The following is a 21009-nucleotide window of genomic DNA, read 5'->3' as shown; positions in this document are numbered from 1 at the left end:
TGTGTTCGGAGTTTAGCCGACCAGATACGGCGAATGTTTAATCAGTCAGCGAGCTCTGTTTCACCTTCGTTGCTCTGGTTGGTGTAGCGCTATCCTATCGCGTGCAGAGGGAGTTTGAAAGACAACCGTTTATCCCGCCCCTCGGATTGAGCCCTGTCTATGGTGAGTTTCCAGACCAAACATCTTGATGTGGGTCTGGCTTGTCAGGCTACAGTTTGAATGCATCGTTTAAAAGACTCAGTGATTCATTCATTAAGACTGAAAGTGGTTACTGCTGCCACCTACTGGAGATTGCTTCATCTTTTCAACATTTCTTATTTGTGTATTTAAACATATTTAAAACAATCTTATAACATTATTTAATGCAGATGTAATTTTTTTTGTGTGTGTGTGTAAATTTCAAAAAAGTTAATTTAGAACGCTGGTCATATATACTCTTGTATACAGTATGTTAATTTATTTGTTCTTCCTAATGGTTTGTTCATCATCTTTGCTTTATTTTTTGCAAAACACTATTTTGCTTTGCTTCAGCCATGATAAAGAAACACCCACTTTTGCATCGCATGTTCCTGCATTTCGGGGGCAGAGCAATTAAAAGGAGGGTGTGTGTTTCTTTGGGTTAATTTCAAATATGAACAGTTTTGCAGAAATTGCTAACTGCACCTTTAAGGCTTCAAAAACTACAACTGCAAAAAGTTGAATGTGTTCCTTCAATGAAGTTAACTACATTTTGTTAAAGGGATACTCCACTGCTTTTTCATATTAAACTATGTTATTCCCTTAACTAAGACAAGTTGATACCTCTCTCACCTCAGTGTGTGGACTTAAATCACATAAAATAAGTATAACAGTATAAATAATTTAAAAAGTCACGCCTGAAAAATCCTCTCCCCCATTGACAGAAATGAAAGAGTGAGGGGGAGATGTGAAGGAGGAATTTTCAGGCGTGACTTTTTACTGCACCCAGTCGAAGTACTCTCAAAAAAGTGCTCTTCCGCCATACAATATAGTTATCCTTTTAAACCCGCTTAGAAAAGCGCCACGTTTTATTTTGTGTCACCACTTGGTCGTTCAGCTATTCGGCTTTATGTGGACTGTAAACTAAAAATTAATTAGATATTTATTTTTTAAGAACTTGCCCAATGCTTCAATAATTTTCATGTCCTTTAAATATGCAAAGGCCAATGAGGCTAATTTACTAATTAAACTGTATTTAAATAGGGAAAACGTGGAGGTGTTTGGTCGCTTCTAACTTGATTTATGTTTGGTTCCATAGTGAATGAACTGGGCTTAGTGGGCTAAGCTAAATGCTATCAGATCGTCACCACGTGTCAGAGCGATTAAGTGCAGGCACTCAGACGAGAGGGGTATGTATCAAATAGTCTTAGTTAAGGGAATAACAGTTTAATATGAAAAAGCGGTAGAGTATCCCTTTAATAGTTCGTAGCATTACTTACTACTTTTTTAAAAGAATATTCCATGTAGCAGAATTACTTCAGAATGTAAGCAGCTTGTGTAGCCTTGCCAGCTAAAATTAGCTTCCCCAACACTGTGATGGAGGGCACAGAAAGAGGAAGATTAAGGCAGGAAAGTTACATCCTGTAGAATGGGATTTAATGAAGTGGTGGTCTACCCAGACAGCATATGTACTGTTGAATTAAGTTAATTAGCTAGCAAAGCTAAAGTAAAGGCTTAATCTCCATGATGAGCTGCTCAACCATGTCTGCAGACGCCCTGTTAGGTCTGTGGGTCTGTTCTATCATTCCTAGCTATGTTTCTGATACATTTATGGCAGGGGGTTTAACCAAACAAATACTCCGGACAGTTGTGAATAACAACCCATTAACTATAGAATATACCATGCATGATTTGAATAAACATGGTTGTATTGCCTTGTGGATTGGTATTCATATCAATAATTGCAGTTTATGAAAGAATAATGAACATAATGAATGTCCTGCTTTTTGTTTATATCCAGAAAATATTTTCTTCTCAGGAAGAAATCTGCAGGCATTTCCCTTGGAGACTTTTGTCAACCTGAATAAAATGTAAACCTCAAAATGAACGTAATTATTCATATTTTATTTGGGTCTAATTACCAATTAAAATAATAAAAGGTAAAATAATCGATATATGTAACAACACCAATAATACGTTTTATTTACTACTACTGTTCAAATACCGTTCTACTTCAAATTCAAAAAGGTTTTAGTGACAAAATGTATCTCAAACTCATACAGTAACTGCGGAAAGGGTTCAAATATGCAAAAGATACTGGAGACCTGAGACCTGAGGACTTGGGGATTTTTTTTTTTTTTTTTTGAAGAATATTGGCCAGTTTAAGCCATGGATCATCCAAGTAACGACACAGTATCAAGGCAAGGTACATAATGTTTTGAACAGGGTCATTTATAAATTCAGGAGTTTTTTTGACTTGTGGACTACAGCATATGTATCTTTTATGTAAAATATCTTATTCAGGGCAGTACTAAATAAAAAATACCATGCATTTTGTATGATCCCTCTTATTTTGTTAAAATGATTTCCTTTTTCATAGATTCTGCAAGGAGTATGTGAACTTTTGAGCAAGACTGTACACACATCCACAAAATATGACCCAGCCGTAGTTCCCGATACCTTTAAGTCTTACAAAGGCAACTCAATTGCAATATAAGAAACACACATGGAGAAATCTTCCATTGTCAAGAAAATGCTGGCAGCATCTAAACTGAATGTGGACATTTGCCACACGACGCATAGATTCTGTGATGATGATGAAAGCCCATGGGCTTGCAACACATTTTTATTTATATGTTATACAGGGTGTGATCAATGCCAACCTTATTCAAGCATCTTGTATAAATGTCACACAAAACCCCCATGGAAGGGCTGCACTGTTTCTATCAACATAATCATGAAACCACTGAAGATAAACACACATGTAGGCATGCACATAAACACATATGTTGCACACCATCATGGATATATGCGCAGTTGTGCACACATAAACCAAATCTGATGTACATCTATAAACATAGATTCCAGTAAATTAACATAAATCAGGGGGATAGAGTGTTTGCAATGGGGTGCATGTCCACATACATGTTAATATTTCTGTGAGTGTGTATGTATTTACATTTAGCCTTCATGGAAAACAGACCTTAAATACAGCGTATCAGCAAATGTGTTGAGAATCAATAACTCAAGGCTGCATGTTTTCTATTGCAGGCTCTCTTTGTATGGTATGTACAAAGTATGGTCTGCATGGTATGCTTCAGTAATTTAAACCAGAGGTTTTTTACCTTTTTTTAAAATGCCGGGATGCCAAGATATGTTGAAGGGACCCGCTTCCTAAAGCAGAAAAGTTACATATTTTCATCTATAAAAAAAATAAACATTTATATTATACTATGTAAGATTAAGTGTGATAAAATATCAACATACAGACTTGATTTAGAAGACATTAACATTGAAGACATTAACTTTAGACGTCAGCATTTTTGTGGACTCCCTAGCGTCCCCTTGTGGCTCCCTTAGGGTCCCCGAAACCCAGCTTGAAAACCCCCTGACATAAACAACAAATAGTCACACACAGTCGCGCAAATAAAGCAGAGCATCTGCAGACGGTACAGCATCAGCAATCAATTCCCATTTGCATCTGTCCCATTCTTCTTATAGGCTTATAGAATTTGACCTGTCTCAACATGGTTGTTCTTTTCCCCTTGTTAGGAGTTCAACAGCTTATTCCCCCATTTCCACTTCTCTCGGGCCATTTCCAACAGGGGATGGCAAACACAAGGGACAGACGATTGGACAACACCGCTCTTAAAAAACAAAAATATTGATCGCAGCCATGCCGTGCCATTTAGTTTCGCTCAAACACTCAAAACACAGGACAAGAGGGACCCGGGACTATAATAAACAGGTTTATGCACTTAAATACACACCCACATGCCTGTCAATGTATGTTTGACCAGCTTAAAACAAAAAGGCAGTTTTGACAAAGACCAAGCGTGAGCTTTTAAACCAGACGCAGTCAGAATCACATATTTTTGCAGTTTTCCGTGTCTGCCCCGACATTACCCTTTTAAAAAGGCAGATAAAAGCATACACCCCCTGGGAGCACAGAACACAATATTACTGCAAACTTCCCCCAGAGCTCACACGTAATATGGCAAGCCTTTCTGTTGTCAATATTTATAAAAGCCTTGAATTCCAGTCAACATTTTGAAGAACATCTGCTAACAACTGACAAGTAATATGAAAAAGCATGTGATGGTATTAGCTTTTTTTGGTAAACTCTATGTAATTTCCCTATGAAAACATTTTAATGCATAAATTGTTGTTATCTTAATATATGCAGTACAGCAATAATTTTTAGTGGAGCTTGGTAAACCCCAAATCTTAATTATTATGACATTTTATAGTGTAACTTGTTGTGCTGCAGACTAAATGATATAACTAAAGTGGAAACAACAACAACAACAAAACACTGATTTGCATAAAAGCAGCGACCCGAGTCACCAGAACATTAAGGAACAATGTCCTAAAATTATGTGTTAATATAAATGTTATATGTTTATTTTTGATGCTATTGTTATCGGCCCGATAAGTCGTGGCCAATATCTTAAAGTCGACAAATATTTAATTATTCACTCTTCAGCATGATGATTTTTAATTCTTGAATTAAAAATCATTGGAATTAACATGTGCAGAGCAAGTCTATCATATATGCTCCATAAAATGATAATGAAAAATTCTAATTTGTGTGCTTGAGGCATGGATTTAATGGTGAGACTTTAGTTTTGTAACCAGGCTCTCAGAAATTACATTAAAAAAAATTGATTTAGATTGAATTCGGCCAATATATCGGTTATCAGTTTTTAAAAATAAAGAATGATAGTTAAAATGGTTATTGTATCAAAAGTTTAATATCAGTGCATCCCTAGCTAAAATCACTCAGAACACATTAGCAAAAGGCTAAAAAAAAAAACAGAAAACATTAGCAAAATGCTAAAAGCATGCAAAAAAGGCTAACTTTTTTTCCAGAAAGCCTAAACAATTGTGTCTTCGCTCCAATTGAATTGACCTTGAAGACAAAAAGAGTCAATTTAATTAAAGAATTTGTTCACCCAAAAATGAAATTGATGTCATTAATGACTCGCCCTAATGTCGTTCCACACCCGTAAGACCACCGAGCATCTTTAAAACACAGTTTAAGATATTTATTATTTAGTCCGACAGTGTATGCGAGTGTATACCCACTATACTGTCCATGTCCAGAAAGGGAAAGGGTCCAGAAACATCATCACAGTCGTCAATATGTGACATCAGTTAGTTAATTAGAATCTCTTGAAGCATCGAATATACATTTTGGTCCAAAAATAACAAAAACTATGACTATATTAGGCATTGTCTTCTCTTCTGCATTTGTTTTCAAACCTCAAATAAAGATTCAAACGGTTATGAATCAGTGGATTGATTCATGATTCGGATCGCCAATGCCACGTGATTTCAGCAGTCTGGCGGTTTGACACACGATCCGAATCATGAATCAATCAGCTGATTCATGATCGTTTGAACATTAGGGGGAGTCATTAATGACATTAATTTCATTTTTGGGTGAACTAATCCTTTAATCAGAAATGTTTAAAACAGAAAGAGTTGTCAGTCAAAGGTTTGAGGTAATTACGCTAATCTGTCTTAGCCTAACTGTAAATCTTTTTAAAAATTCATAAGCTGCTCTGTGCATTTCCTCTTTCCCAGAAACCATTGTTATTTGACAGTTACAGAATCATTATCACCATCTCTAGCCAATTTTAAAAGGTGTCATAACACATTTTGAAACATTCAGAGCAAACCACTCCCTGAGATAGCAAATTAACTGAAAATCTGCATGCTTTCTTAACGACGTGCATTATAAAAAGTTCCGTAACAATATGTACCGTAAAATATAAGAGCATCACTTATCAAAGTGAAAGTAAAAATTAACAGAACCCTCTGTATGAGGGAGACTATATGCCCTCAAGGCATCCAAGATAACTTATCTCCCAAGATGCCAATCCACATCCTCATTATAGACTTAAACATCACAAACTTTATCTGCACGTGGTCAGCACTAACCATCTTCGATATGCTCCACTATCTGTGATGACACTGCAAACCCACCCCACAGTAGTTACTTCATTCTCCACACCATTACCAGACCATGAAAAACAAAGTCCATATAACTTTGCCATAATACATGTGTTTAATATGGGTCTTCATAGAATTGAAGTGGTTTCCACAATAAAGATAGCCTAGAAATCTAGACGCACCCAAGCGGCAGCAAATCTAATCTGCCCGTGAGTGTCGTCTAGCAACTCTCAATTCCCTTCTGAGCTGTAATCGCCTAACTCTTGCCGGGCCAATCACATCGTTTATAGAGTTGGTGGGCGGGGCCATAATAACGATGGCCGAGTAGCGTTTGCGTGCTTCTAGTAAACACAGAAACTGGCGAACGGCCTTTCGAATCAGCCTTGGCCGCGATTCTGGAAGACTTGGAGTTAAGCTTTTCTCTGAGAAAAGAACAAAGAACGGCACTGAAGTCATTCTTAAAAAGGGAAGATGTGTTCGGAGTTTTGCCGACCAGATACGGCGAATGTTTAATCTGTCAACGAGCTCCGTTTCACCTTCATTGCTCTGGTTGGTGGTAGCGCTATCCTATTGTGTGCAGAGGGAGTTTGAAAGACAACCGTTTATCCCGCCCCTCGGATTGAGCCCTGTCTATGGTGAGTTTCCAGACCAAACATCTTGATGTGGGTCTGGCTTGTCAGGCTAAAATAAAGACTGATATACAGTACAATGTGTGGAAGTACAACCCTCAGAAAAACAAGACTGAGTTCATATTTTGCTTTTGCATCTCTCACTTGTGTTTTCTTGTGGATTTAATCAGATAATAAAAACTCGAAACCCAGTAAACTGACTGGACCATTAGGGCTCATCTAAAAGCCTTCAGCTTGAGCAGGCAGCTTGATTCAAACGTCGGTCAGCCTGGAAAAGTTTCACCAGACTCAAACATAACTTAACCTTACCTAACCTACACTGAAAACAGCTACTACAGTAAATATTGAATGCCCAAACTGCCAATAAACCCTGATTCAAAAGGGATTCACTGCAGATGCATCAGTGTAAACATGTGCAGTATCTCAAAACACCTGTGTTTGCTCTATTTGTGAATAATTCATCATTATCATCATAAGAGGTTGCAGTGACATGATTAAATAGAGCCTCAAACAGTATCGTAAAGCAAATCAGAAGATAATTAGTTCTCACCATCCCTGCGTAACAGAGCCCAGAGCTACTTAAGTTTTAAAGCAGCGACTGTAGACTGAGAGCCCCGGGCAATGAATAACACATAGACTGCACAAACAACTTCAGATAATATGGGAGAGGTAAAGTATTTCAATAAAGGTAATGCCAGTATTTCTCATCAGTAAACTGGGGAGCAGTGGTAAATCCATCATCTCAGGGCTTCGGGGTAAATCTTGCCAAGGTAAACTAATGAATGTATAAACAGATAAGATGAGGTACATGGAACGTGTGGAGGTGGGAGATACAGTAGATTAATTCTCTTCTTTAAACGAATGTGCGCTAAGTTATATAGCACATGACACACACACAAGCAAACAAACAGACATTTTCAAATCTGAGACAAAAATGTGCAAAATCTCCTAATCCTGGACTTGTTGACATCAATGTCTTTGAAGGCAAAACCTTAGCTGAAACTGAACCTCATAAGTGACATTATGTATGATGCTCAACACTGGCAGCAGCTCAAATAGTGCACTTTTGTCTTTTTTGGCTAGGAATTAAAGTTGACCCACAGTGGTCCATACAGGATATGCAAGTGGTCCTCGTGCATTACCCCCAGTCCCTTTTTTCAGTGACGCTGGTTCCGGGACAGTTTTTCCCATTCATTTTTCCCATAGAGGTGTATTTTTTTTATTTCTTTGTTAAAGAGTTATTTGCTATGAACAAAGACGTGAATCGACACTACAAACTTTGATTTGAAGCAAAGTATTTTGAGACAATAGAGATCAACTATAAAGAGAGAGAGAGAGAGAGAGAGAGAGAGAGAGAGAGAGAGAGAGAGAGAGAGAGAGAGAGAGAGAGAGAGAGAGAGAGAGAGAGAGTGAGAGAGTAATTTGTGTAATTTTCTGTACGGCATCATGGGTATTGTGGTTTTTCACCATGAATTATACAGTTAAACATAATTATTTTAAAAATACGCTGAAATAATGAGGGCTGGTGGCTTTAGCAGAAACAAATACTATTGATTAACAATCTCATACTCACTGTCTGTCTGAAGGTTTATAAGTTACCATTCAAAATCAATTTCCCTATGGAGAAAATGTATATTTTTACTTCTGAAACCCAACTGTTGCACTCTATTGGCTGAGATTATATATATATGGATTATGGATGGATGGATGGATGGATGGATGGATGGATGGATGGATGGATGGATGGATGGATGGATGGATGGATGGATAGATAAAGATATTATAAAATAAAATATATTATAATAAATTATTATGAGGATAAAATTAAAAGATATTGAAATAATATTGAAATAAATAAATGTAATTTATAATTACTAAACTCTATTATATATATTCCAATAAAGCTTGATTAGTATTTCACCACATTAAAAATTTAATATTTAAAAACATACTATTTTTTGTCTGGTGTTTTTTCTTTTTTCACATTAAATCCTCTAAAGGTTCTCTCATCCTCATACTCTTGGAAAGCCTTATCATCATATATATATATTTTCTTTTTCCTAAATTTAGTTCCTTATATTCAAAGCGATAGCTCAAAGCAAAAAATACATTTAAAAAATGCCATACCAAACGGCCATTCAGCAATACAATGTTGCTATTGTGCATCTCCTAATCACTGTTTCTCCAGAAAAAAACAGGTAACAATCTAGCAGTGTGGCGTCAGTTAAAGAGTGCTGATTACAGAGCACTATCCTTAATACACAATCCTGGGCACAAAGACACTGCCATTTCAAAGCTTTACAAAGCTTTTCACGTGTTGTACCTTTTTGAACAACTCAAAACGAAAGAAGTGAAAAGAGGTACGGTAACAAAGAAGACATCTCGTCTTATCTTACAGTAGATGTCAAATATGATCCTCTTCACTAAATAGAAAACTGTAATTAGCCTGCACAAGATGCTTATCTGAGTGTTGCTCATTAAGGGGCTTATCGCCACATCTTTGGCTGGCTTTGAGAGAGGCTGAATGTCTGATTAAAGCTCGGGATGCTTAAGACATCGCCTTGATTAATATTTCAAGCACGGTGCAGTTTTAAAGGAATGCAGATTCTAGAAAGATCCACTTCTCAACTCGACGCTCAGCCGTTCTGAGACCCGAGCGCCATTATCGCAGCACATGCTGACTTCATCTGGTTTGCGTTACTTTAAATCAACAGGGAAGTACAGGGGTGCTCTAAGCTCATTGGCTGATGGCAAACAGCACCTCTCCTCTGAATGGCCTCCCAATAATAGACCCCCCTCAGGCAGCGAGAGTACATTCTGGAACATCGGAGCGACAGCCAAACTTTCAAAAGTTCAGCTAATTGGGGGGACGCTTTTTGCCTTGTTCCTTTCACAAACAAACTTCACTTCCCCCAACATGAGATTCTCTGCAATTAACAGAGCTATTAATACCCCCAGGTCTAGGGGAAAAAAGCGTCCCGTTTGAGAAGTCTCAGTTTTCCGCAGCCTGAGGAAGGTAGAATGCGTTTAAGTATTCGAGGGCTTACCGTGAGTCGCAGTCCCACACACACAAGCCAGCCCCTCTATTCCAGCTGGAGCCCACGTGCCGGCGGACTCCCACTGTTCTGAGGTCAGGTGGAACCCGCCAAAGTCACTGTACTGAAAGGCCCACTGGAATGGGACAGTCCCATCTAAGTCTCAATTATACGCACTCAAGAAGTGGTTTCTCAAGCAAAACTTGAGGCCGATCTGATCATCACAAGAATTTTCGTTAGGCAAGCGAGCAGTGTCGACTTTATGACTACTGAATTCTTGATTTAGCCCATCTCTGGCCCCCATATTATGTAACGCTATAGTTGAAAATATGTTTTTCTCATTTACTCAGTCTTAGACAGTGACCAAAGCCAAATAAATATTCCAGACAAGCCGTCTAGGCCAATACTAAACTATTTCACCACTTTCAGATGAATTGATAGTGTAATGCTAGTGAGAAGTTTGGCCTAAGCTTCAGGAGCTAAATGGGCCTGAGACAGAAACAGAGACAGTCTGGCTGGGCAGGAACAGCTGTTCAGTGATGTACGCATCTGCATTCAGCCACAATACGAGTCTATCAAATTACAAGGTCTGCGATCTCCTCCATATGAGGGTTTAAAATGATACTGTTCAAAGCTAATGGATAATCAAGAGCCACTTGTATCATTGAGCACATGCACTTTATACAATTTTTGTAAACTTAAAGTTCATTCAGCCACTACAATTAGATGAAATAAAACATTACATTAGCCGTTTATTCACCACTTTCATCTTAAATCAGTTAAAACATGATTGACAGAAGCCGTACATTTTCAGGACTTACAATCCACTCTCCGCCAGATATATAAGCTGCTCTCAGTTAATGAAGATTCGACGGATGAACTTGCTTGCTTTGGGCTCTTGTTGAGTCCAAAGGGACAAGACTTTTCAGTTTTATGGACGTCGACATCTCTGATATTACTTTTGTCGCTGTCACTCCAGCTACACGTTCATACACACAGTTCCTGTGTGAACTGGGCATTTTGAGACTCAGACCTGTACGTAAATGTGGTTGTCAATCCAAAAAACTGACAGTGTGAATGTAGCCTAAGTAATGACAATTTTCATTTTTGGGTAAACTATGGTTTTAACGAAAACAACACGAGTGAATTTCCCACAGCACATAAAACTGATTAGGAGGCACACAAGGACATAATAAAAATGTTTACTGGTAATGATGTAAAAATACAGACATTTAAGTATGTGTCAGCCCACCTAAGTATGAGCAGTGCTGTATTTGTGTGTGTGTGTGTGTGTGTGTGTGTGTGTGTGTGTGTGTGTGTGTGTGTGTACTGTATGTATTACAGTTATTTCTTTGAAGTGTTGGCTGAGGAAGAGCACGGGACTGCTTGGTTTTCTCTAATGAGGCTGAAAAAAACACGCTGATGCAAACTAGGCTGACAGTAGTGCTTTGGTGGCGTTTGACTCACCATAAAGTTCAATACGCCTCGGGCCCTTGTAATGAGGCTACAAAAGACTTACCCAATATATGAATAACCCAGCCATAGCAAATATAAACACCTCATGCTAAACCACAGACTCATAACATCTCCAGCTCAAAAACTCTTAAAATGACAAACTGGAAAACATAGAATGATATGAACAATAGAGCGACAGACAGACAGATGAATGTAGGATACCTGGCCAGTTGACACAGAAACTGACGTGTAAGTCCTACACTTACTGTACAAGCCAAATGAAGCTATAACCAGAGTCTATCTGACCCTCTTTCTCACGGATCAAGCTGTTCCTCTCCATGATACTCTATGATTTTAGCAACATTTCCTGCAATGATGGCCACCCATTAGAGGACACATGATTGGGTCTAATGTGGTGCTGCATGGATACAAGAATAGCCCCTTCACATCAACACATGAATTTTGAAATGCACACACAGAGTAAATCAAGGATAGCTAACTGACAGAAATAAACAGCATAATGATGCGTGATGAACGGCTGTGTGCTGGCGGAGTGGGTATTTTTCATTAACTCTTGGGACTGACAGAGGTCGCTGCATTAATCATCTCAGCGGCCAGTAAGGAGCTGCTGATGGGATATTGTGTATCACTCCTCATGCAAGTCTGTACTCCATCAGGACCACAATGAGCACAGTAATTTACCAATCAGCAAGGCAGACTACACAAAACACTTAGCCATCTATTTTTACTGTTAAACTTCCATGACCACACATCATTATTCAATTATTAATTAATAATACTATAATAATTTAGATCCATGTTAAATCCTGAGGGTAATTAATATTAATGATTTACATAAAATATTCTTTATCCAGGGTCATAACCACAATACCCCAATATATATATGGGGGTAGGGGGGGCTTTGGTGCCTCATGGTTTAGTTATAACATCTACCTGCAGGACCCATTAGCGGTCAATGATACCTTTTCCATACAGATATCATATCAATAATAAAATTTTGTTCACTCATCTCATTGGCACAAAAACATTAATTGTTTTCACAATTCATTGTTCCTCAAAATGAATAAAAACTGTGAAATGCAAATTCTGAATATTCGCAAACCTGCAATAATTAAATATGTTTAATAAACAAATATACTTTATTTATTTAAATCTTACTTTATTTACTAATGTAATTGCTGCTGCACTTTGATGATCCAATTCAACAATACTAAGCAAAAATGACTTTAATTAAACATCACATTTGTGACATATTATTATTATTATTATTATTATTATTATTATTATTGTTGTTGTTGTTGTTGTTGTTGTTATCATTATTGATAAAGTAAGAGTGTTGAAATCTCTTCACCTGCGTCATTTACTTTAAAAAAAAAAAGTTTTTAAAAAACAAACAAGGCTAGCCTATGTGAAAAAGCAGTACAAAAGTAATGTGACACATTAAATTTCATAAAAAAGTAACTTTGTAACTTTTGTAGTTATTTTTTTAGAGATCACAATATTATAACGCATTACTTTTAAAAGTAACTTTCCCCCACACTGTTAGATAAAAAACAATGAGAAATGTGGCACTGGCAATTAAATAATATAAATAATTTTAAATTAAAGTACTAAAATTATTAACGACTGAAATAAAAATAAATTAAAGCTAAATAAGCTTCTAAAAACAAATAGAAATGGCAAAAGAACATAATAAAATTACTAAAACTTGAAATTACTGAATTACTTGCTAAATGAAAACTGAAAATAAAAAAGCTAGTTTGAAATATGTTAATAAATACTGTAATACTACTACTACTACTAATAATAATAATAATATTTAAATAATTCTGAAATAACACTGATCATTTTATGGCAGATATATGAAAAATTACTGATATTAAGGTTTTATACTATTTTGTGCAAATACATTAAAATACAAATCAATTTTAAATAATACAATTAAATTTAAGCATCACAACATCATAAGGTTTGTCAAATATGATGATATTATGATTATTTTATTATGATAAAATGGATATTCATTTTTATATTTGATATGACAAAGTGGATATTCATTTTAATATTTGATAAAGTTGTATTTAAAAACATTAGTAATTTAATAACACTAATCTTAAAGTTGCATTAGATAACCTCAAATGTTACATCAGTGAGCATGTACAATTATCCATTAGAAATCAAATATAAACTTATGTGTATTCAAACTATTATAACCAAACATGCATCCCTTTTCAATTACCTATTGTCAAAAGTTTATATTCATTAATCCTTGTATGCCATTAATCCTTGAATGTATCAGTTGTTGAAACAATAGAGTCCATATCAGAGTGACCACCCTATAGATCTGAATGAAATTGTAAATGAGCATTTTCAGCCGTGTTGTGTGAAAGTGCATAGAGACCGTAAATAACAGCATTGGCAACTTGAGTAGCTCTTCTGGGAACGCAAACACATGCACACACTTCATTTCAGCTTCAGAAACCACCAGTACATTTCTTTAAATCCTTTATTTCTCATAAATCTAAAGGCGCTCAGATTTATTCCCCCAGTAGGTTTCCCTTGGTTACCCGAGTAATTGAGGGTTTGCGACTCTGCTTGTGAAATTACCAGATTTTCGACATTAAAGAACTGATTAAAAAACACCCTGTTGAATATACAATACAAGCAAAATAAGCGGGACAGTGTTGCTTTAAACCCAGACTTCCAGACATACTAGACATTTACAGACAGCACATAACATAACCATATACACTCTATTTTGCCATGCGAGATGTGAGAGACATCTCTAGGGAAAAGGAAAAGTATAAATACTATCCAGGGAAAATATACACAAGACGAGTAGCTCAGACTACTTGAGAGAAGAATCCGCCAAATTTACATAGCATTAATGCCTTCGCATAAGAAAAACACAGGATTCGGGACATTCTCTGGCTGGCATTATACCTACTGAGCAAAATGGTGCTGTCTTTGTTTCCACAACAACAAAGTCTGTGATGCCTTTAATTAGGGCTCACCAACAGATACATCTGAAATGAAAGGGATTGTTCACACACACACACACACACACACACACACACACACACACACACACAAAATCTGACATTATTTACTCACTTTTATGTCATTCCAAAGCTGTATCAGAAAAGAATACATTTTGAAGACTGCTTCTGTCCAAACAATGAAAGTCAGTGGGGTCCAAAAAAACATTGGACCCCATTGACTTTCATTGTACTTTTCTCTGTTCTAAAAACGGAAATAACATGCCACCGCCAGCGCTTTTTGGGCATTTTCACAAAAATGTAATGGCCGCTGAATATCTGAACATGACATTATGCTTTTAAACAAACACAAAAAAATTGTTTTATTCTAACGTCACGTGTTCTTTTTTTACTCATTCTCTCGTCTCTCGGAAAGCCGGAAAATTCCGTCAATGGCGGGGAAGCCTTCTCTCACAAATGATGGAAATTTCCGAAGCGCTTCAGGAGTTTTGAAGTTGTCATCTGATTGGTTGAATTCTGCAGGATGTCTGAGACATGTCGCGTTCTTAAACGGTCCGCCTGGAAACAAAATGGCGCGGTGACAAACCCCCCTCGTGGAAGAATAACCGTGTCGTGCTTACAACTGTGACAATAAGTGCTTACTAGGGGCTGGTCCGAATACCGTTTTTTGAGATTAGAAGCGTCGATTCCAATCAACATCGAATATTCAAAGGGAAAAGCCCGAACATATTCTTCTCTCTAATAAAAACAGAATCTCGAGAAGTGGCGCACCTCACGCGGGCAGGGCTTATTTGCTCTGAGAACGGACACTGCTAGTAGGATACAAAACACACAGGTCTGATACATCCCAGTTTTGATATATTATAGTAAAAATCATTTTGTTTCGTTTTGAGGGGGATGCCAGGTGTATGCAAAAAATAAACGAAAATATTTTATATTTTATATAATATACCCATTGAACAAATATTCAAATATACTGGTCCAGCCCTAGCCCTTACTATAGGATCAACTAAACACTGGATTTGCAAAAGTAAGTAAAGTTCACGCCTCTATTGTTGCAGCAAACTTGCACAACGCTCTTGAATGAATAACTCATAGATGTACACCTGCTATTGCAGGGACATCGACTTTGCATTTTCACGCCCCATTGCATGAAGCGGAACAAAACGAACTGTGATTGGTTGCGTTACATGTGAGTCTAATGTCCCTTGGGCGGATTGACCAATGAAAGCTGAGATAGAGTCCAGACCTTCTGCCGTCAGTCTGAAGGTCTGGCTACGCAAGATTAGCATTTCGATGACTTTCCAAAAAAGGGACAAATTTGAGAGATATTGATCACAGCAGTCAGAAGAAAGAATAATTTTACATTTGCTGTAAATTTATTTTTATTATTTTGTTTGTAATTTACTTCCAAGATAATAAAACACATAGTATAGCGTTATTAATATTTTTTTTAATTAACATGAACAAATATTAATAAATGCTGAAAAAATACATAACTTGTTAGTTGATGTTAACTAACAAGTTATGTATTTTTACACCATTTATTAATATTTGTTCATGTTAATTAAAAAATACAGTTGTTCACTGTTTGTTCATGTTCAGTGCATTTGATTTAAAAAATGTATTATAAAATGCTGAAATTAACATTAATTAAAATGATTAAATGCTGAAGAATATTGCTAATTGTTAGTTTAACTGCTCTAGTTAAGTAATGTTAACAAATTGCAAAGTGTTACCCTTTTTAAATTATTATACATTTATAACGCTATACTATGTGTTTTTATTATCTTGGACATGGACAGTATAGTGTGCATACACTTGCATACGCTCTCAGACTAAATATAAAATATCTTAAACTGTGTTCTGAAGATAACGGAGGTCTTACGGGTGAGGAACGACATTAGGGCGACTCATTAATGACATCATTTTCATTTTGGGGGGAACTAACCCTTTTTCACCCAAAAAATGAAATTGATGGCATATACTGCCCATGTCTAGCCTGACAAGCCAGACCCACATCAAGATGTTTGGTCTGGAAACTCACCATAGACAGGGCTCAATCCGAGGGGCGGGATAAACGATTGTCTTTCAAACTCCCTCTGCACGTGATAGGATAGCGCTACAACCAACCAGAGCAACGAAGGTGAAGCAGAGCTCGCTGACTGATTAAACATTCACCGCATCCGGTCGGCAAAACTCCGAAACACATCTTCCCTTTTTAAGAATGACTTCAGTGCCGTTCTTTGTTCTTTTCTCAGAGAAAAGCTTAACTCCAGAGTCTTCCAGAGTCGCGGTCAGAACTGATTCGAAAGACCGCCGCCGTTCGCCAGTTTCTGTGTTTACTAGAAGCACGCAAACGCAACTCGGCCGTCGTCATTATGGCCCCGCCCACCGACTCTATACACGATGTGATTGGCCCGTCCAGATTGTGAGGAATACAGCTCAGAAGGGTATTGAGAGTTCCTAGACGACACTTGCGGGCAGATTAAATTTGCTGCCGCTAGGGTGCATCTAGATTTCTAGGCTAGCCCATGTCCAGAAAGGGAATAAAAACATCATCAAAGTAGTCCATATGAGACATCAGTGGGTTAATTAGAATCTCTTGAAGCATCGAAAATACATTTTAGTCCAAAAATAACAAAAACTACGACTTTATTAAGCATTGTCTTCTCTTCCGCATTTGTTTTCAAACCTCAAATAAAGATTCAAACGGTCATGAATCAGCGGATTGATTCATGATTCGGATCGCCAATGTCACGTGATTTTAGCAGTTTGGCGGTTTGACACGCGATCCGACTCATGAATCAATCCGCTGATTCATAACCGCTTGAGTCTTTATTTGAGGATTGAAAAAAAACACAGAAGAGAAGACAATGCTGAATAAAGTCGTAGTTTTTGTTATTTTTTGACCAAAATGTATTTTCGATTTGTATTCCCTTTCTGGACATGGACAGTATAGTGTGCATACACTTACATACGCTGTCGGACTAAAAACTGTGTTCCAAAGATGAACGGAGGTCTTACGGGTGTGGAAAGACATTAGGGTGAGTCATTAAAGGGGGGGTGAAATGCTGTTTCATGCATACTGATCTTTTTACACTGTTAAAGACTTGGAATCCCATACTAAACATAGACAAAGTTTCAAAAGTTAAGGTGGACGTTTGATGGGAGTATTTCTTTGTCAAAAATACTACTTCCGGTTAGTCATAAGTTTCGGCAAGTTTTTTGAGATCATGCGTCCCCTTTGACGTTAATGGGGGCGGAATTTCCTTGTATGGGCCGTACGGACAGTTCTACCGGAAGCGCGTGAGAGAGAGAGAGGGAGAGAGCGAAAGCAACAGGCTACCCCCATCAAAGCGCTGGCTTGTAGGATGCTGCACAGGTGATGTGCACATAACAATGTCACCAAAAAAGTGCGTTTTTGGTTGCCAGACCAAGACAGTCCTGTACAGATTCCCCCAAAACCCCGCGTTAAGGCAACAGTGGATGTAATTTGCTTTTCCGGATCAGCAACTGAGTTGCGTGAATGTTTATATCTGTTCGCTGCATTTCGGCCGACTGTTTCATAAACAAGGCCCAGCTCGACGCCGGATTTTCCCGATCGCCTAATGCTGAATGATGGAGCAGTCCCAACGATAAAGGTCCCAACGTTAGAACCGCAGGCTGTGAGTAAGACTGCTTAAAATGTCTGTGTTTTTGCCTATGCCCATCAAGTAGCCCAAACATGATCACGTATAGTTAATTGATCAATGGAGCATGCGATGTGTAGTGCATGTACATTTGTTTAGCTGGCCACTATATGTGTAACTTTATGTTTGTGTATTGTAAAAGCACTCCAAACAACAATACACAAAGAGGGGGGAAATATGTTGAACTAAATAAGCGCGCTTCTTCATTCAAATGCGCTACTATTCTGTGTCTTTCTATGTAAACACTAGCCTGCCGTGCAAAACCAGTCCGCTTACACTGTTAGCAATTGATGTAATTTTTACAGTAAATTTTACAACAACTTATTGTATTCATTTTTTTATTGTAAATGCAAATGCATGATGGGAAATGTATGGACAGTCTTGTAATTTTGTTGTAACTACACTGTAAAAGCATTATTTTACAGCCACCGCATAGCATTGTGGGATTCCTACTATTTGAATTTTGAAATTGCGCGGCACTGTGGCGGCCAATGCACCAGAATCAAACATTTTTGGAAGGAACACATCTCAGGTATGAAACGTTAACATGAAATCTATTTTTATAAGTCCATGGATATATTAATACTGGTGATATGAGTGAGTGGTGATTGTTTCGTTTGGTATTTTTCAGTGACATCTCAGTGACTTGACACTCCCGGTAAAAAACACCACGAACCGACTGCGGTGAAGCGGCGTCTTTACTCAAACCATCCGGGAAAAGTTACCACATCCAGGTACGAAATATTCACAATTTTTCGTTTGGTATATTTCAGTAACATTAGCTAGAGTAACGTCAGTTCTCTATAACGTTAGCTCAACTCTCATCATTAAACTCAAAATGATTAGTTTGTTCTTTTTTTTGCTGAAGGAGATTCAAAGACCCGAGTCTGTAAAATGATCCAAATTTTGGATCTACGGTGTTCTGTGGAAAGTTTTTTTTTATGGCGCGCTTGACTTCTGAGAAGAACGTCACGTCTGCCTCCTGTCAGTGAGTTAGTTTATAAAGGTAACGTTAGCTTATGTTTGCTCTTTTCTTATTTTTCGTTTGGTATATTTCAGTAACATTAGCTATAGTAACGTTAGATCTCTATAACGTTAGCTCAACTCGCATGATTCAACTCAAAATGATTAGTTCGTTAATTTTGCTTAAGGAGATTCAAAGATCCGAGTCTGTAAAATGATCCAAACTTTGAATCTACGGTGGTCTGTGCTGTGGAAAGATTTTTATTAACGTTACGCGCTTGACCTCTGAGAAGATTGTCACGTCTGCTTCCTGTCAGTGAGTTTAAAAAGGTAGCTGTTTGCTCTTTTCTTATAACTGTTAAAGCATATATCAAGAACAGATTTTATAACATTATTGTATATATATAATTATTATAATAAATATATATAATTATATATATTTTTTTTTAATTTATTTTTTGTCCGTTTCGCTGTTTTGCCGAACATAGCTTGCTAGCTCCTGTCATTCTGTTTGTAATCTAACTGTTAGCTGACGATAAAGTGCCTTAAACTGAACTGCGCACGTTCATCTTAGAAAAATTATTTAAGTGTAGTAATCATAAAAGGTGTCTTTTTTTTTTTTTTTTTGCACGTGCTGAAAGTCCGGTGGTCTGTGGAAAGTTTTTTTATAGCGGGCTTTGACTTTGAGAAGAACGTCTCGTCTGCCTCCTGTCAGTGAGTTAGTTTAAAAAGGTAGCTTATGTTTGCTCTTTTCTTATAACTGTTAAAGCATATATCAAGAACAGATTTTATAACATTATTGTATATATTTGTATAAATATATTTTTTGTCCGTTTTGCTGTTTTGCCGAACATAGCGGCTAGCTCCTGTCAGTTTGTAATACGATAGTGCCAAATCTTAAACTGAACTGTGCACGTTCATCTTAGAAAAAATATTTTCAAGTGTGTAGTTATCATTAGGTGTCTTCTCATTTTTTTTGCACTTGCTGAAAGTCCGGTGGTCTGTGGAAAGGTTTTTTTTTTTTTATGGCAGGCTTTGACTTCTGAGAAGAACGTCTCGTCTGCCTCCTGTCAGTGAGTTAACGTTAGTTTATAAAGGTAGCTTATGTTTGCTCTTTTCTTATAACTGTTAAAACATTTATCAAGAACATTTTTTATAACATTATCGTATATATATATAATTTTTTTTCTTCCTTTTTTTCGTATAATCTTCCCTAATTTTGTAGAAGTTAATTCTGTAATTTTTTTAAATGTCTTTGAGTTGTTGATGGAGGGTGCGGTGGTCAAAGGAGATAATGTTCAAGTGGATCTGTGTAAGTCTTTCTCCACTTGAACATGAATTCATGTTAGGTGGCAATAGTGTGTTGTGCAGCTTTTAGTTATATTGTTAATGGGTTTCAGGAGAGATACTGCGCGGCGCAGACACATGGATTATGTCCATGGAAGGAGCATGTGTGATGGGGCCCCACAGCAACCTCCTGCATGGATTGGCAGCAGTCTTCGCTGCCTACTATGGCTGCGTCCGAAATCGCGTACTATGTGAGTAGGTACTACATTTGAATTAGAACGTACTTCGCGACCGTTAAAAAAGTACGTTCTATATAGTATGAATACGGGTAGTATGAATGGAGTCGGACGTACTACATGCGCCATGATGGAATTGTCACGTGATAGACGCCGTCATGACAGCGCGGAGATTTAAAGAGCCCATTCCACCGACTGCACACATTCGCCAGCGATGTTTTTAGATCTGCTTCGCTTTTATCTGCGTTTTTACATCGTTCGAGCTCACAATCCAGAGGAGGCGTCGGTCAGCTCCTCGCAGGTCACGCCTACGTCGAGAGCTTGTGCGGAATTTCTCAAATAATGCAAGTATTAATGTATTTAGCTTTTAAATATTACCTCAGAAACAAATGTGTGCGTGTCTCTATTAATGGAGCTACAGTGGTCCCTAGAGGCGACACCCACCAACCACTGGCACAATGGCTTAAGCTGAGTGTGAATTTGTGTGCCAAACATTTGAAATTATAGTTACATATCACATATTTGAGCTTCATGTTTTACAAATTATTTACTTCAAG

The 21009-nt window shown here is 37.4% G+C and overlaps 1 protein-coding gene and 1 long non-coding RNA gene across 6 annotated transcripts in view; one reads left to right on the top strand and one right to left on the bottom strand.

Annotated features, from left to right (window-relative positions):
• Positions 1-21009, bottom strand: part of cacna1g (calcium channel, voltage-dependent, T type, alpha 1G subunit) — a 296673-nt gene that overhangs the window by 202472 nt on the left and 73192 nt on the right. The window lies entirely within an intron of this gene.
• LOC137056286 (uncharacterized) lies at positions 18378-20439 on the top strand. The gene is made up of 3 exons (XR_010900283.1): positions 18378-18498; positions 18598-18700; positions 20330-20439. It is a non-coding gene; the product is annotated as an uncharacterized lncRNA (long non-coding RNA).

The sequence above is a fragment of the Pseudorasbora parva genome, chromosome 21 (genome assembly GCF_024679245.1).
Source record: "Pseudorasbora parva isolate DD20220531a chromosome 21, ASM2467924v1, whole genome shotgun sequence".
NCBI lineage: Eukaryota > Metazoa > Chordata > Actinopteri > Cypriniformes > Gobionidae > Pseudorasbora > Pseudorasbora parva.
This window is presented reverse-complemented; position numbering and strand designations above follow the sequence as displayed.